Raw genomic sequence first — 14,082 nt, 5'->3', positions numbered from 1 at the left:
AAAACCTCATATGGCCATTTGCGGTCCACTCCTGTTACACTGTCAGCCCCAGCCAGGTCCTCTGGATGTACCTGTTTGGGACATGTCACGTAAATGAAATCATACAATATGGACTCTTTCACTTTTGGCTTCTTTCACTTAGCATAATATTTTTGAAGTTTATCCATGTTACAGCATGTATCAGTAGCTTGTTTCTTTTTAATTGCTAACTAGTATTCTACTGTTTATCCATTCACTAGCTGAGTTATTTCTCGTTTGTTGCTATTGTGAATAATGCTGCTGTGATTCAATGTAATTGTCTTAGTAGCTGGGGCTGCTGTAACAGAACACCATATTCTGGGCGGCTTAAACAATAGTTATTTCTCACAGTTCCGGAGGCTGGGAAGTTCAAGATCAAGGTGCTGGTTGGTAGATGGCTGCCTGTTCTCTCCCTCCTCACGTGGCAGAGAGAGTGATTTGGCCTCTCTCTTCTAATGAAGACGCTAATCCCATCATGGGGGTCCCACCCTCATGACTTCATCTAATTACCTCCCAAAGGCACCACTTCCAAATACCATCACATTTGGGGGGGAGGCCTACAACATATGGATCTGGGGGGACACAAGCATTCAGCCCATAATAGTAATTATTGATACGACTGGCTTTACATCTACCATTTTGATATTTGTTCTTGACCTATCTCATGTCTGTTTTGTTCCTCTGTTTCTTCTTTACTGACTTCTTTGGTGTTAAATAGATACTCTTCTAGCATACCATTTTAATTTCTTTGTTGGTTTTTAAATGGTGTTATTTTCTTCTTGGTTGTTCTAGGGACAATATGCATTCTTATCGCAAGGTAAGAGGATATTTGACATTTTATGTGATGATTTGTTAGTTTGAATTAGCTAATAATTTATTGTTTCACAAATAACATAATTTAAATATCTCATATTTACATTCAGCTTATATTAATGTAAATTATTAGTTTTAAATTAATAAATAGTTGGTAATTATTTCTTTAATATTTAGGCATTTGGTATGTGGTCTCTCTACCCCTGCCCCGGGGTCTGCACATGTTGGAGGCAGACCTACCTTTCTCATATTTTCACGCATGTATTTTTTTCACATAGCTATAGTCATACTATGAATGATATATTATGAATATTACAGTATTTGTCCTGCTTTTTATTTTATTTATTTTTACCTGCTACTTTCTTTCCTTTTTTTTGTAATTAACAAATTATTTTTTTATTTTTTATTTATTGTCTTATTGTTCATTATTGCTTATTTTTGAGAGAGAGAGACAGAGTATGAGCGGGGGAGGGGCGGAGAGAGAGGGAGACACAGAATCCGAAGCGGGCTTCAGCCTCTGAGCCGTCAGCACAGGGCCTGACATGGGGCCTGAACTCAAGAACTGTGAGATCATGACCTGAGCCGAAGTCAGATGCCTAACCGACTAAGCCACCCAGGTGCCCCTATTTTTTTGTAATTAAAAAAAAAATGTTTATTTATTTTTGAGAGAAAGACAGAGGGTGAGTGGGGGAGGGGCAGAGAGAGAGGGAGACACAAATGTGAAGCAAGCTCCAGGCTCTGAGCTGTTAGCACAGAGCCCCACATGGGTCCCTAACTCATGAACCATGAGATCATGACCTGAGGTGAAGTTGGACATTTAACCGACTGAGCCACCCAGGTGCCCCTTATTTTATTTTTTAAAGTAGGCTTTATGCCCAGCACAGAGCTCAACGTGGGGCTTGGACTCACGACCCTGAGATCAAACCTGAGCTGAGATCAAGAATTGGACGTTTAATTGACTGATCCATCCAGGAGCCCCTCTTTGTTTTTAAACTTTCCATTTGTATGAGCTCTTTATTAATATGCCCTCCTCAAAACTTTTTAGGAAGGAGGCAGAGTATAAATACATAAAACAGATAGTAACCTTTTATCTCCCCTATTTGCTGCCAATACTTCTCCCCACTTGCCCCTTTTCATTTTTTTTAAGGCAGAAAATTTACATTTTTCTCGAGTCAAACTCGCTAATCTCTCCTTTGTGATTTTATCAGTGATTTCCAAGTTTAATAAAAGACATTCTCCCCCTGGAGATTTGATGAATGTTTAAGTCTCTCCTCTTCTAGTTTTCCTAGGTTATTAAAAAGTATGGAAGTCTTTAATCTCTGTAAAATTTCTCTGTAAAGACTCCCTCTGGTCTGAGGAGAGAGATGATTTTGAAGTATAAGTTTCTCAAACTCAGCAGTTTCCTTCCCTGGTTTCCCTGCCTGCGTGGGTACCTGGGGCTGAGCCTGACCACGTCCTGCAGGCCGTCTGTCTGTCTGATGGATGGAGGGGACAACAGAATCAGAACTTGCCTCTTAAACTACACCCACATGCAAGGGGAGAGACATCACAGGGAGAAAGTGGGAGAACATGACTCTGAACCTGAGTTTGGCCCCTGTGTGTAGACTCTCAACCTCTCATTCTCCCTCTGCAAAATGGGCCCAAGAGTGCCGGATAGGGCTGCCATGAGGACGACAGGAGATGAAATATAGAAAACTCTAGAACACCACTTGGCCTATCGTGGGTCTCTCAGGGCCCAGCCTTTGCACTGACTTGACTCCTGGGTCCCACCTCATGACCAAAGGTGTCTCTGAGCCTGCCTCACCACAAAGTGTGGGCAGGCCTAGTGGAGCGTTAAGAGTATTTACTTTTTTAGGTGAGAAAATTGAGGGTTAGAAAGTTTAAATGGAGTGCTCGCTTTGGCAGTGCACAAACTAAAAGCGGAACATACAGGGAAGGTTAGCGTGGCCCCTGTGCAAAGATGACACACAAGTTCGCGGTGTTCCATATACATTTTTTAAAGACAGTTTCAATGTCAGAGTAGCAGACACTCCTGACCGCTCTGACACACTGCATCCCCCCGCTCCACTTTGCCTCACCGCACCTCAGCTTCTTGGCGTCCTCATATGTGAAATGGAGCTAATTGTCCTCATCGGTCTCTACTGCTGAGCGGTTATTTGATGATCAAATGAAAGCCTCTGAAAAAGGCCACGGAAAAATCCAGAGGCAAGGTAGCGTCCCCGTGGGTGGCTCAGTCCACTCCCCCTCCACCTGGACACAGACGGGGCCTTGTGTTAGGTCTCTGAGGTTCCCTGCCTGCCCGCCCCCGCCCCCCAGGAGAACCACGCAGAGACTCTGTGGAGGCCCCTTGTGCCCGCTGCTCACTGGGCAGGAGGCCCAGTGCTTGGCAGAAGCCCCAGGAAGCAGAGCCTGGAGGTGAGCCGTACTCAGGCCCCACCGTGTTCAGCTTGGAGCAGCTCCTGAAGTCTCTGAGAGCCATGGTGAGGAGGAACCTGGGGTCACCCAGGTCTCACCCATTTCACAGATGTGGAAGCTTGGGCTCAGAGGGGCAGCCGGTTAGTGGTCACGTCAGAACTTGGGCCAGGGGATCTTGGTTCCCAAGCCCAGCGCGCTTTCCACTTGGCCTCTACTGCTGCAGTGGCCTCCTTGGGAAGGGCTCCTTCGGCCTTTCTGGAAAATTCTTCGCAATGTGATGACATTTGAGCAAAACTGTATGATGTTGGAGGATCAGAGCACTTCGACAAGCGTGGCAAAGCACTAAGAACGAGATGCCTCCAGAGTCAGGAGGGAGTTCCCTGGGAGTAGAATTTTCCAGAAGGGGAAAGCAGCATTTTGAGCAGGAGCTTGAATTTATTGGAACAGCTTGGAAGAATGTGGGGGCAGTGGCTGGAGGTAGGCAAAGGTAGTGAGGAAATCTGACACCAGCACCCCACCCTGGCATTCTGGCATTTAAAAATAAAGTTGCTTTCTCTTTTAGCACTTTTTTCGTTTTGTTTTGTTTTTAAACAGAAGCCATACTGCCCCCACTGAGGTTTGAGAGGCAATAGTCGTGAACCCTGCTGCACATTAGAATCCCCTGGGTGCTTTTAAAATCCCAATGCCCAGATCAAATCCCAAAACAACCATACGGGAGTCTCTTGGGGGAGGACCCAGACCTCAGTAGTTCTTAAAGTCCCCCAGGTCGTATTAATGAGCTACCAATGTTGCTCAGAGGACTACTAACCCCTGAATTACTTTGCCATCTGGTTTGTGAATCTAAATATATAAACGTGAGGGGCAAATGTGTAATTCTGTTTACCATGGACACTTGTCCAGTCCTTCTTCTCAGGAAGACCACGAAGAGAAATGTCATTCCTCTTCCTCATTCCCACCGTCCCCCTCCCAGTTCAATCTTACCGTTGGGGCCCTACCCTGAGCCCACCTCCTCTAAGAGATGGCCCCAAATCAGGATTACTTATCTCCTCTACTGAGTTATACTGTGCTTCTTTTGACTGGGGACTCTTGGCCAGCCTGCAAATCTTCCCTGTGGCTTTACCTGACATGGGTTGTTATGTCTGTTTTCAGCCATGTGCATATTCTCTGCCCAGTGCGATGGTAAACCTTCTGAATGGCAAGACCCCCATCCTTCCCAGAAGCCCTGGGCTTCCCAGGAGCCTTCGGTTAAGACTTGTCCACAGGCTGAATGAATTCACTGGATCCACTTGGGTAATACTCAACACATTTAAAAAAGTTTTTTTGAGAGAGTGAGAGTGAAAGTGGGGGAGAGGGGCACAGGGAGAGAGGGAGAGAGAGAGAAAGTGTGTGTGTGTGTGAGAGAGAGAGAGAGAGAGAGAGAGAGAGAGAATCTAAAGCAGGCTCCATGCTCAGTGTGGAGCCCAATGCAGGGTTCTATCCCATGACCCTAGGAACATGACCTGAGCCAAAATCAAGAGTCAAGATGCTCAACCAACTGAGCCATGCAGGTGCCCCTATACTCAACACAATTCGGACAATGACTCGGGGAAATTGGGACTGTATTATTACTACTTTTAATCTCCATTTTATGATGAAATGAATCTCAGCTCAAAACTTTGTGTGAGGTCACGGATCAAGGAAGTGGCCGTACACCAGGCCCATCACACTTCCTTCTCTACCACACAGGTTTCTTCTAATAGTAGAGATGCCCCCAGAGCAGGGAGGACCTTGTTGGGGGCCAAGCTGGGAGACCTCTTTCTCCTGGAGTCCTCTCTCTGACTGGACAGTTGGGGAGGACATCTGTGAAGGGCTGTTTGGTCTCCAGTTCCTCAGCTCTGAGGAGGGGGTGTGACAGGGAAGAAGTTTCTGCTAAGATCTTAGGATGATAGGTATCAGTTCTCAGAGTCACCAGAGCAAAAGGCAAATTTTATGAGGAAACATTTAAAAACTTGTATTACAAATATTACAGCCTCTTTTTTGTGGCTGTCAGTTTATTGGAAGTTAATGGGGAGATTCTGGGGAAGGATTTATTTATTTATTTATTTATTTAATGTTTATTTTTGAGGGGGGGAGGGGCAGAGAGAGAAGGGGCCAGAGGATCTGAAGTGGGCTTTGTGCTATCAGCACAGAGGGGCTCAAACTCACAAACTGTGAGATCATGACCTGAGCCGAAGTCTGACGCTCAACCGACTGAGCCACCCAGGCGCCCAAGGATTTATTTATTGAATGCCCTCTGTGAGGTGCCTGTCTCTCGCATCAAGAAGCCCAAGAGGGGGCTTCGTCAGAGCTTCTTGGGGAGATGTGTATGGGATCCCTGCACTGTGGGGTGGCAGACTGGCGCTTGACTCCTGCCCGAGAAACCACAGGGCTAGAGATGGTTGGCCAGCTGCTCAGTAGACAAACCAAAGGAGAGGCTGCTGTCTGAGATCAGCCTGAAGTTCCCGAGTCTTCTGGGAGAACGGATGCCCAAATGTATCCCATGGAACACAGCAGAGAGGGTCTGCTGTGAGTTGAATTTTGTTCCAAGACTCAGAAGTGATAGCTGGTGTCTCTGAATCAGGGGCAGGGCCACAGGGAAATAAATGCAGCCCCAGGTGGGCACAGGGGGCAAGGAAAGGACTCTGGAGGCTTGTCCCGCCTCTGGGCCTCTGTCCTCTCCCCGGACTGTGGAGCCTGGCATTCAGGGTGGTTCCATGCCCCAGGGAAGCCTTTCTTGATCCTGTCAATGCTCCTGGTGACTCTGTGCACAGCAGTCCTCTCTCTTGCACTGCATCGTAACTGGTCAACTGGCCATCTCTCCTCCAAGAGGGCGGGCGTGTTTTGTCCGCACAGCTCAGTTCAGCGAGGTGCAATTTTCTGGGTTCACGTAACATAAGGGTTGGCAAACTTTTTCTTAAAAGGCCAGAAAATAAATGCTTTCAACTTTGCAGAACCATACGGTCTCTGCTGCAACACTCCAATTCTGCTGCCGTGGTGTGAAAGCAGCCACAGACCAGACATAAACGAAGGAGTGTCCTTGTGTCCTCCAGTAACGCTTTATGTACAGAAATAGCCTGCGGGCTGGAGGCCTGTGGTTTGCCAGCCCTGGACCTGGGGAGTTTCTCATGGACGAAATCACGCGTGAGCAAAAGCGAAACTTGCGTTATGCTCACACCGTTCCCTAATATCCCAGTCATATGGGAACACATTTGTATTTTCAGAGTGAGCGTTAAGGCAGAGCGGACTGAACGATGGGGCTGTTATGAGTGAGCGGACTGGCGCCTGTAAAGCCCCACCAAGTCATCAACGGGCCCATGATCAATAGATGGTAGCGATCATTATTAGCTATGGTAGAGGTGGTTGTTGGGATCACACTGCATTCTGGATGTCATGTACTTAGAACAGGGCTTGAAACTTTGTAATTTTACCATTTTCATGAAATCTAAGACATACTTTTAAAAATTATGGTAAAATATACCGAAAATAAGATTTTCCATTGTAGTCATTTTTGAATGTACGGTCCAGTGGCACTTAGTGCCACACAACGTGTGCAACCATCAACCATCACCCCGAAAGGAAGCCCCGCATGTACTAAGCAGTCAGTCCCCAGTCCTCTCTCCTCCAGGCTCTGGAAGACATACTTTTATTTATTTTTTTTCCTTCACCTCTTCACATCTCTGAGACCAAGCTGTGCTTACAGTCACGTGTCTAATGATCACTCCTTCCCAGGTGGCAGTCCCACACTGGCGTGTCACTGAGTGCATGAGCATAAACTTGACCGTAGCTCTTCAGTAAAGTTTTGTGCATTCTTGGGTATTTTATTTAACTGCCATCCAAACCGCCTTCAAAGATGCTATGATTCAGCAGAGAAATGAAAAGTTGATGCGTGTGAAGAAAGATACGACATAGAGTGGCAGGGCATAAATCTGATTTTAATGGAGCAAATATTCATCATCAGAGGAATAACCACAGTCTGTGCTTCTTCCAAAGCAACTACCACGTGTGTTATGGGAGAGAAAAAGAAGATACCAGTGGATAAAGCTGTGCTACATTTCGTTACTGAGATATGTCTAAAAGATGGTCTGTCACATAGGAAGCAAGACAAGTGGAGCCCGGAGAAATTGCGAAATCCCTTGGAATAGATAATAAAAAAATTTCAAAGTAATGAGAAGTTGGTGTGACTGGCTCATGTGTCACATGGGACTATTATTAAGACATCATGTCTCAGTTTAATGGCAGTATTATTTTTCTTGATGGTACATAAAAAACAGTCTATCGTACAAGTAATGGCATCTTAAGATGATGATACGGTATTACTGTCATCACAGTGCATTGTTATTTCCATTTACTCATTTCCCCCACGAGACTTCAATGTTTTGAAGAAAAGGAGTTTATCTTACCCACTGCCGGATTCTCAATACCTTGTCTAGTGTCTAGCATGTTGTAGCATATGCAATGAACAAAACTCATTTGGGAGATGAAGCTCAAAGTAATTCACTAGTGTTAGCACCCAGCTTTCAGGTTGTGGTGAAAATTAAACAAAAAACCACCTTTAAAAAAATCCTGACTTGTCCTGCACTTGGCACAAAAGAAATGCCACTTACTTGATGGTTGTTTTGGTACCAAGTGGGATTGTGTTTGGTTAAACTGGTCGAACACCCAAAACAACAATGGTTGAAACAAGATGGAGATTGATTATTGTTTCAGATAAAGTGGGGAAGGTGGTGCAGCAATAAGACCAACAGGCCCGCAAGTTACTTTAGTCATGATGCTGTGCCATCCTTGAACGTGGTATCCACCCTTAAGGTCTAAAATGGCTGCTCGAGCTCCAGACATCGTGTTCACATCCCGGCTGGTAGGAAGTAGGAAAGGCGGCCATAAAAATGAATACATATTCTTCCCCAAAGTCATAAATGCGACTCTGCTTATATTCCACCAGCTTGAACTTGACTACATTTAACCACATGGAAACTGGGGAACACAGGCTTTTGTCTAGGCAACTATGTACCCCACTAAAATTCAGGGGTCCCATGACTGAGGAAGAAGGGGGGAATGCATGCTGAGGGATGAGTAGCAGGCTCTGCCACAACTGTTAAACTCCGTGGTGCTGATTATACGTGCAACACGGTAACTAGACTCGTTCTGTCGGAGTGACAGAAGGCTTTCAATCGGAAGTAGGGGGCGAGCCAGGCTGCGAAAGATGAGTAGGATTTAAATGAGCAAAAAGGATGGGTAAGGGCATTTCTAGCAGGAGAACGACCAAACAAGGGCCCAAAGACAGGAAGGCACAAGATGTGCCTGTGGGTTAGTAGAGTATCCTTGGCCAAGCAGGGACTGGGTGTCAGGAGGGCTGGCTCACTGGTTCCCAGCCCTGCGAGCAGGGGGCCAGTGCTGTGCTGACTGTAATCAGCATGGCGTTGCCTTGGTTTCCTCCTCGGTAAAACATTCACAGGGACCATCCTGTTGTGAGGATTCAATGAAATGCAGTAGGAGGAAGTCCTCTGTGAACTGTAAGATCCTATCCGCTTTAGATGTTCAAAAACAACAGCCACTGTCGTCATGACACAGGTTCAGCCTTGGAACAGGAGGAGGAATTTGCAATCCACACCCCCCTCCTCAGGCAGCTCCCACTTGCAGGCTCCTGGTACAGGTGGGAAATGTGAGTGGTGAGTGGAGGGCATGCAGGCACACAGGAGCCTTTAGTGGAGAGCAGACGAGGCACATAGATGCTCCCGGAAGGCAAGACAGTGACTGGGAGAATGCAGGGACAGTAGCCCTGGACTGTCCACTGCTCTCCCCCACCAAGGAGCACAGTGGATCAGTGTCTTGTGGCTAGCCAGGGGTCGAGTCTGGGTCCCCCAAGCCCATGTAGGCTCCCGGGTTGGAGGCCGGCTCTCTGGCAGGCCAGCCGCGGGGGCAGAGAGCCTCCTTCACATCCCTGCGGGAGCCCCCGTGGGAGAAGCCAGAGGCTACAAAAGCCGAAGGTGAGGGGAGAGAGTGCAGGGTGGGGCTGGCCTTGGTCCAGGTTGGGCCTGGAGGTCTGACCAAGCTGCTGCCTCTCCACAGAGGGGCCAACTGTTAGTCTTTAGTCCTCTAGGGCTGCCATGACAGGATACCCTAGACTGGGTGGCTTGAACGACAGATATTTATTTCTCACAGCTCTGGGGGTTGAGAAGTCAAAGATCCAGATGTCAGCTGATTTCGTTCTTGGTGAGAGCCAGCCGCCTTCTTGCTGTGTCCTCACGTGGCAAACAGAGAGAGCTCTGATCTCTTCCTCTTCTTACAAGAACACTGATCCTGTTATGGGGGCCCACCTTCGTGACCTGACCTGAACCTCCCAAGGTCTCCAAAGTCCCAAGTCCCGAGGACTCCACATACTGTTGCTTTGGGGGTGAGGGCTTCAGTATAAGAAGGAACACAAACATCCAGTCCATAATAAGCACGCAACTGCTGTTGGAAACATGCCCTGGGCCCTGTGGGGTCCTGCTCTGTCCCCACGCTTGGCCGTGCCTCCTCGGCACGCATCATGGCTGGCATGTTTCTGCTCTGGCCTGATGGAGGAGTCAGGTGGGAGCTCGGAGCTGCTTCCTCCTGCTGATGCGCAGGGAGGGCCCGCCAGCACAGATGTCCTGGAGGGAGGGAGGCCGTGGCAGGGAGGTGGGCAGGTCTGCAGCCACATTCCAGGCCACCAGGGCTTCGTTACGCTGATGAAAACCAAACTGTGCCTTTTCTTTTCCTTTTTTTTTTTTTTTCTTCACGGGATTTCTGCAAAGTGGGTTACAAAGCCTGTAGTGATGAATGCAGAGGGCAGGGCCAGAGGGGAAGGAGAGTGAGAGAAACAGCCAAGGAGAAGCACCAACTGGGTCAGGGACACAGAGGGTAGAGCGGGAGAGGACAACGTGAAGACCCGGAGATGGGGACAAGCAAAGAAAGACACAGGAGGAGAGGGAGCCAGAGCGAGAGAGAAAACAGAGGACAAAGTGGCCAAGATCCTGAGGGATGCATGGGAAGATACAGAGGACCAGGGGGCAGCTGGGGATGGGGAAGAGGCCCCGAGGGAGGAGAGGACCTGGAGGATGGGAAGGCAGACAGAGGGCCCTTCCCCACCCCAGCCCAACCCAGGAGAGGGAGAGAGAGGAGCCAGGGGAATCCCACTCATGCTGTGGAGCTCACTGGGCATCAGGGTCTCTGCTTCGTCTGGCTTGGCTGCCCCTCTCTCTAGTTCAACTCCAGATTGGAGGTCAAAGCCTCCTAGCTGGGGGCCTAGCTGACAGGATGGCTGGTCAGATAGGTCCAGTGTGGCCAGGCCTGTGGGCTGGGGGTGGGGATGGTGACCTCTAGGAGCTGCTCTTAGTTCCAGGGCCTGCTGGACAGCAACAAACTCTCATGGTGCTGGGAGGGAAAGGCAATCAAAATCAGGGGTTGAAGGCAGAAGTGAAGAAAGAAAGAAAATTACACCTGGGGCGCATGGGTGGCTCAGTCGGTTGAGCGTCCGGCTTCGGCTCAGGTCATGATCTCACGGTTTGTGAGTTCGAGCTCCGCGTCAGGCTCTGTGCTGACAGCTCAGAGCCTGGAGCCTCTTTCGGATTCGTCCCTCTCTCTCTCTGCTCCTCCCCTACTCATGCTCTGTCTCTCTCTCTCTCTCTCTCTCAAAAATAAATAAACATTAAAAAGAAAGAGAAAGAAAGAAAGAAAGGAAGAAAGAAAGAAAGAAAATCACACATTCACATCATTAGCAATTAGTTGCCTTCCCTTTAGTTGCCTTCCCTTCTGAAGAGTATGGTCTTCCCAAACCAGGTGGTTGTGAATCATGCCCATCCCTAAAGCAAGTCCATGGCCAGACCCTTCTCTGAGAGCAAATCCCAGCAAGCTAGGGCCCCATCTAACCCTGGCAGGAAGAGAGGAGGCAGCTTTATTAGAAAAGAAGCTCCATTGGCCTCTGCCGGCACCCACTGGGGAGCCCCAGACTCTAGGAGCTTGGTTCAGGACCCAAGACCTGGCTCGGCCAGAGTGGCCATCAGGGCAGGGGACAGCCTGTGTGTGTGTGTGTGTGTGTGTGTGTGTGTGTGTGTGTAGTACAGGGAGCTAGCTATCAGGGATCTCAGACACCAGGGCAGGAAAACCCACCTAGGGAGCCAGAGGGTGTGGAAGGAGGGGAGACAACATCACATTCTCAGGCCTGGGGGGGGGGGGGGGGCAGAAGAAGGGTAGGACTTGCCTCTTTCCCTCGGCTCAGGGCTCCCCATACATCCTCAGGAAGGTCAAGTGTCCAGACAAAGGGCATTGGCAGGTGCTCTGAGGAACAATGTACAAACAGCCCGTAGCACCTCCTCAGAAAGGATCCCTTCATAAGGGGAAAGACAAGGGTGTTGAAAACAAAGAAGGCAATGAGAGAGACTAGAATTGCAAGAGGCATTCAAGATCTGCTGACCCACCTCTCAGTGCACAGAAAGGGGCAGGAACTTGCCCAAGGCCACACAGCCAGGCCGTTGTTTTTTTTGTTTTGTTTTGTTTATTTATTTGTTATTGAAGTATAGTTGACATGCAACATTATATTAGTTTCAGGTGTACAACATAGTGATTCAACAACTACGTATTACTCAGTGCTTACCAGTCACCATGCAACATTATTATGATATTGTTGACTATATTCCCTGTATTATACTTTTCATCCCCTTGACTTACTTATTTTATAACTGGAAGTTTGTACTTCTTTTTTTTTCAAAGTAGTCTCCATGCCCAACGTGGGTCTTGAACTCATGATCTTGAGATCAAGAGTCGCATGCTCTACCGACTGAGCCAGCCAGGTGACCCTGGAAGTTGGTACTTCTTCATCCCCTTCACCTGTTCCTGCACCCCCATGCTCTCTGGCAACCGCCAGTTTGTTCTCCGTATTTATGAGTCTGTTTCTATTTTTTGTTTGTGTGTTTGTTCATTTGTTTTGTTTTTTGGATTCCACATATAAGTGAAATCAGATGGTACTTGTCTTTCTCTCTCTGACTTATTTCACTTAGCACAATACCCTCTAGGTTCAACCATCTTGTTACAAATGGCAAAATTTCATTCTTTTTTATTTTTATTTATTTATTTATTTATTTATTTATTTATTTTTGAGAGAGAGAGAGAGAGAGAGCAAGCGCTTGCATGAGTGGGGGAGGGGCAGAGAGAGAGGGAGCCACAGAATCCAAAGCAGGCTCCAGGCTCTGAGCTGCCTGCACAGAGGCTCGGGGCTCAAGCTCATGAACCATAAGATCATGACCTGAGCTGAAGTCAGACGCTTAACGGACTGAGCCACCCAGGTGCCTCCAAATTTCATTGTTTTTAATGGCTAACATTTGATCGTATATATATATATATATATATATATATATATATACCATATTTTCTTCAGCCTTCTTTTGTTGTTCTGCTCCCAACCCTTCCACAGTGTCCTGCGTCTGACTTGCCTGCATCCTTCAGGTCTTATCTCAGTGGGGCTCCCAAAGCCCCGTGATATAGATAGGAGTATTCCCATTTTACCAGTAGGGAAACTGAGGCTCTGTGGCTGAGTTGCCATAGGGCTCGTCCAAGGCCTGGTTGAGGCCTGGGTTCCCGGCTCAGGGCTGTCCTTCTGTGCTATGACCAGGCAGCCCATCTTCTGCAGTGGGGGTGGCCTGCACCATGCTGACTGCTAGGCCACCCTCCCCACCTTCCTGCTCAATCTTGCCCGTCGGGACCTGTTTGGGCAGAGAAGGTGGTCACCTGAGTGGAGCTCTCATTCTGTGGCCCTTGCTAGACTGGTCCATCCCAGTCTGAGGGTTTCGTGTCTTTGATGAAGCCTTGTTTTCCTGGGGCTGCTTGTTTAAACGTATGCCCCCTTCTTTGTCCTCTGCCCAGGCCACCTCTGTTCCTCAGTGTGGGTGCATGTGTCAGCCACTGCCCTGGGCAGGAGGCTGTGGGACGGCCACAGCACAGTGACACATGGTTTGATGTGGGATAGGAATATTTTAAATCTGAGTTATCCTTCAGAGACTGGAACATGTGGTTTCCAGAAGCCCAAGGGCACTGGTTCCCTGAAGAGGGGGAGGGGAAGTGAGGAGAAAGTGTGGAAAGGGTAGGGGGTGGGGTGGGGACCAGACCGACCTAGCACAACTCCAACCTACTGAGTGCAGGCCTGGGAAGGACGCGCTGCCTGTCGACAAGCATGGGTCAATTCCTCTAGACCCTGGAAAACACCGCCCCCACCCCCCCGCCCCGCCCTGCCTCCGGCCCTCTTGGGACCCCTGCTCCCAGCACGTTTCCTGCAGCATCAGCAACATGTTTCTATTTTTTCCCAGTCTCCCTGGTGCGGCTCATTCCACCCCACCAGAGTGAGCCTGTGTGCCAAATGCTTCGCCCCTCTCTCTTAAGAGTGTGTGAGGACTGGCAGTCACATTTTCCTGCCCCCCGTGCCCCAGGCAGGCGGAGGCTGGGCAGACAGGACAGCAGGGCTCCAAACTCATCAACCAACTGCAGCCTGTTGGGGTTGGGTCCAGCGGGTGCAGGTCGTCTCCTGCATGTGACCAGCTGGGCCAGGCCTTGGCCGGGGAGCAACCTCCGCCCCCGCTTGAGAGGGAGGAGGCCCCAGGGGAGTGGCCAAAGGTGGCCAGAGAGCAACCAGAGGAGGAGAGAGACAATGTGGATGGCTGCCCTCGCCTGTGACGCAGGCTCTTTAGTTTGCTGGGAAGAGATGGACGGAGATGCCCTGAGTTCTGAGGCGTGGGAAGGGGAAGGGCTCTGCAACCAATGGCTTCCAGACTGGGCCAGAGAGCCATCTTCCCCAGGAGCCTACGTGAGACT

General features: G+C 48.9%; 1 non-coding gene and 1 pseudogene across 1 annotated transcript; both read left to right on the top strand.

Annotated features, from left to right (window-relative positions):
- Positions 1-14,082, top strand: part of LOC128773513 (guanine nucleotide-binding protein G(I)/G(S)/G(O) subunit gamma-10-like) — a 49,443-nt pseudogene that overhangs the window by 21,898 nt on the left and 13,463 nt on the right.
- LOC128773558 (U6 spliceosomal RNA) lies at positions 2,721-2,826 on the top strand. Its single transcript, XR_008417922.1, has one exon. It is a non-coding gene; the product is annotated as a U6 spliceosomal RNA (small nuclear RNA).

Source organism: Panthera pardus, unplaced genomic scaffold, assembly GCF_024362965.1.
Source record: "Panthera pardus isolate Hobbes unplaced genomic scaffold, ASM2436296v1 HiC_scaffold_25, whole genome shotgun sequence".
Lineage (NCBI taxonomy): Eukaryota > Metazoa > Chordata > Mammalia > Carnivora > Felidae > Panthera > Panthera pardus.
Note: the sequence above shows the minus strand (reverse complement) of the source record. Positions and strands in the feature narration are given on the sequence as shown.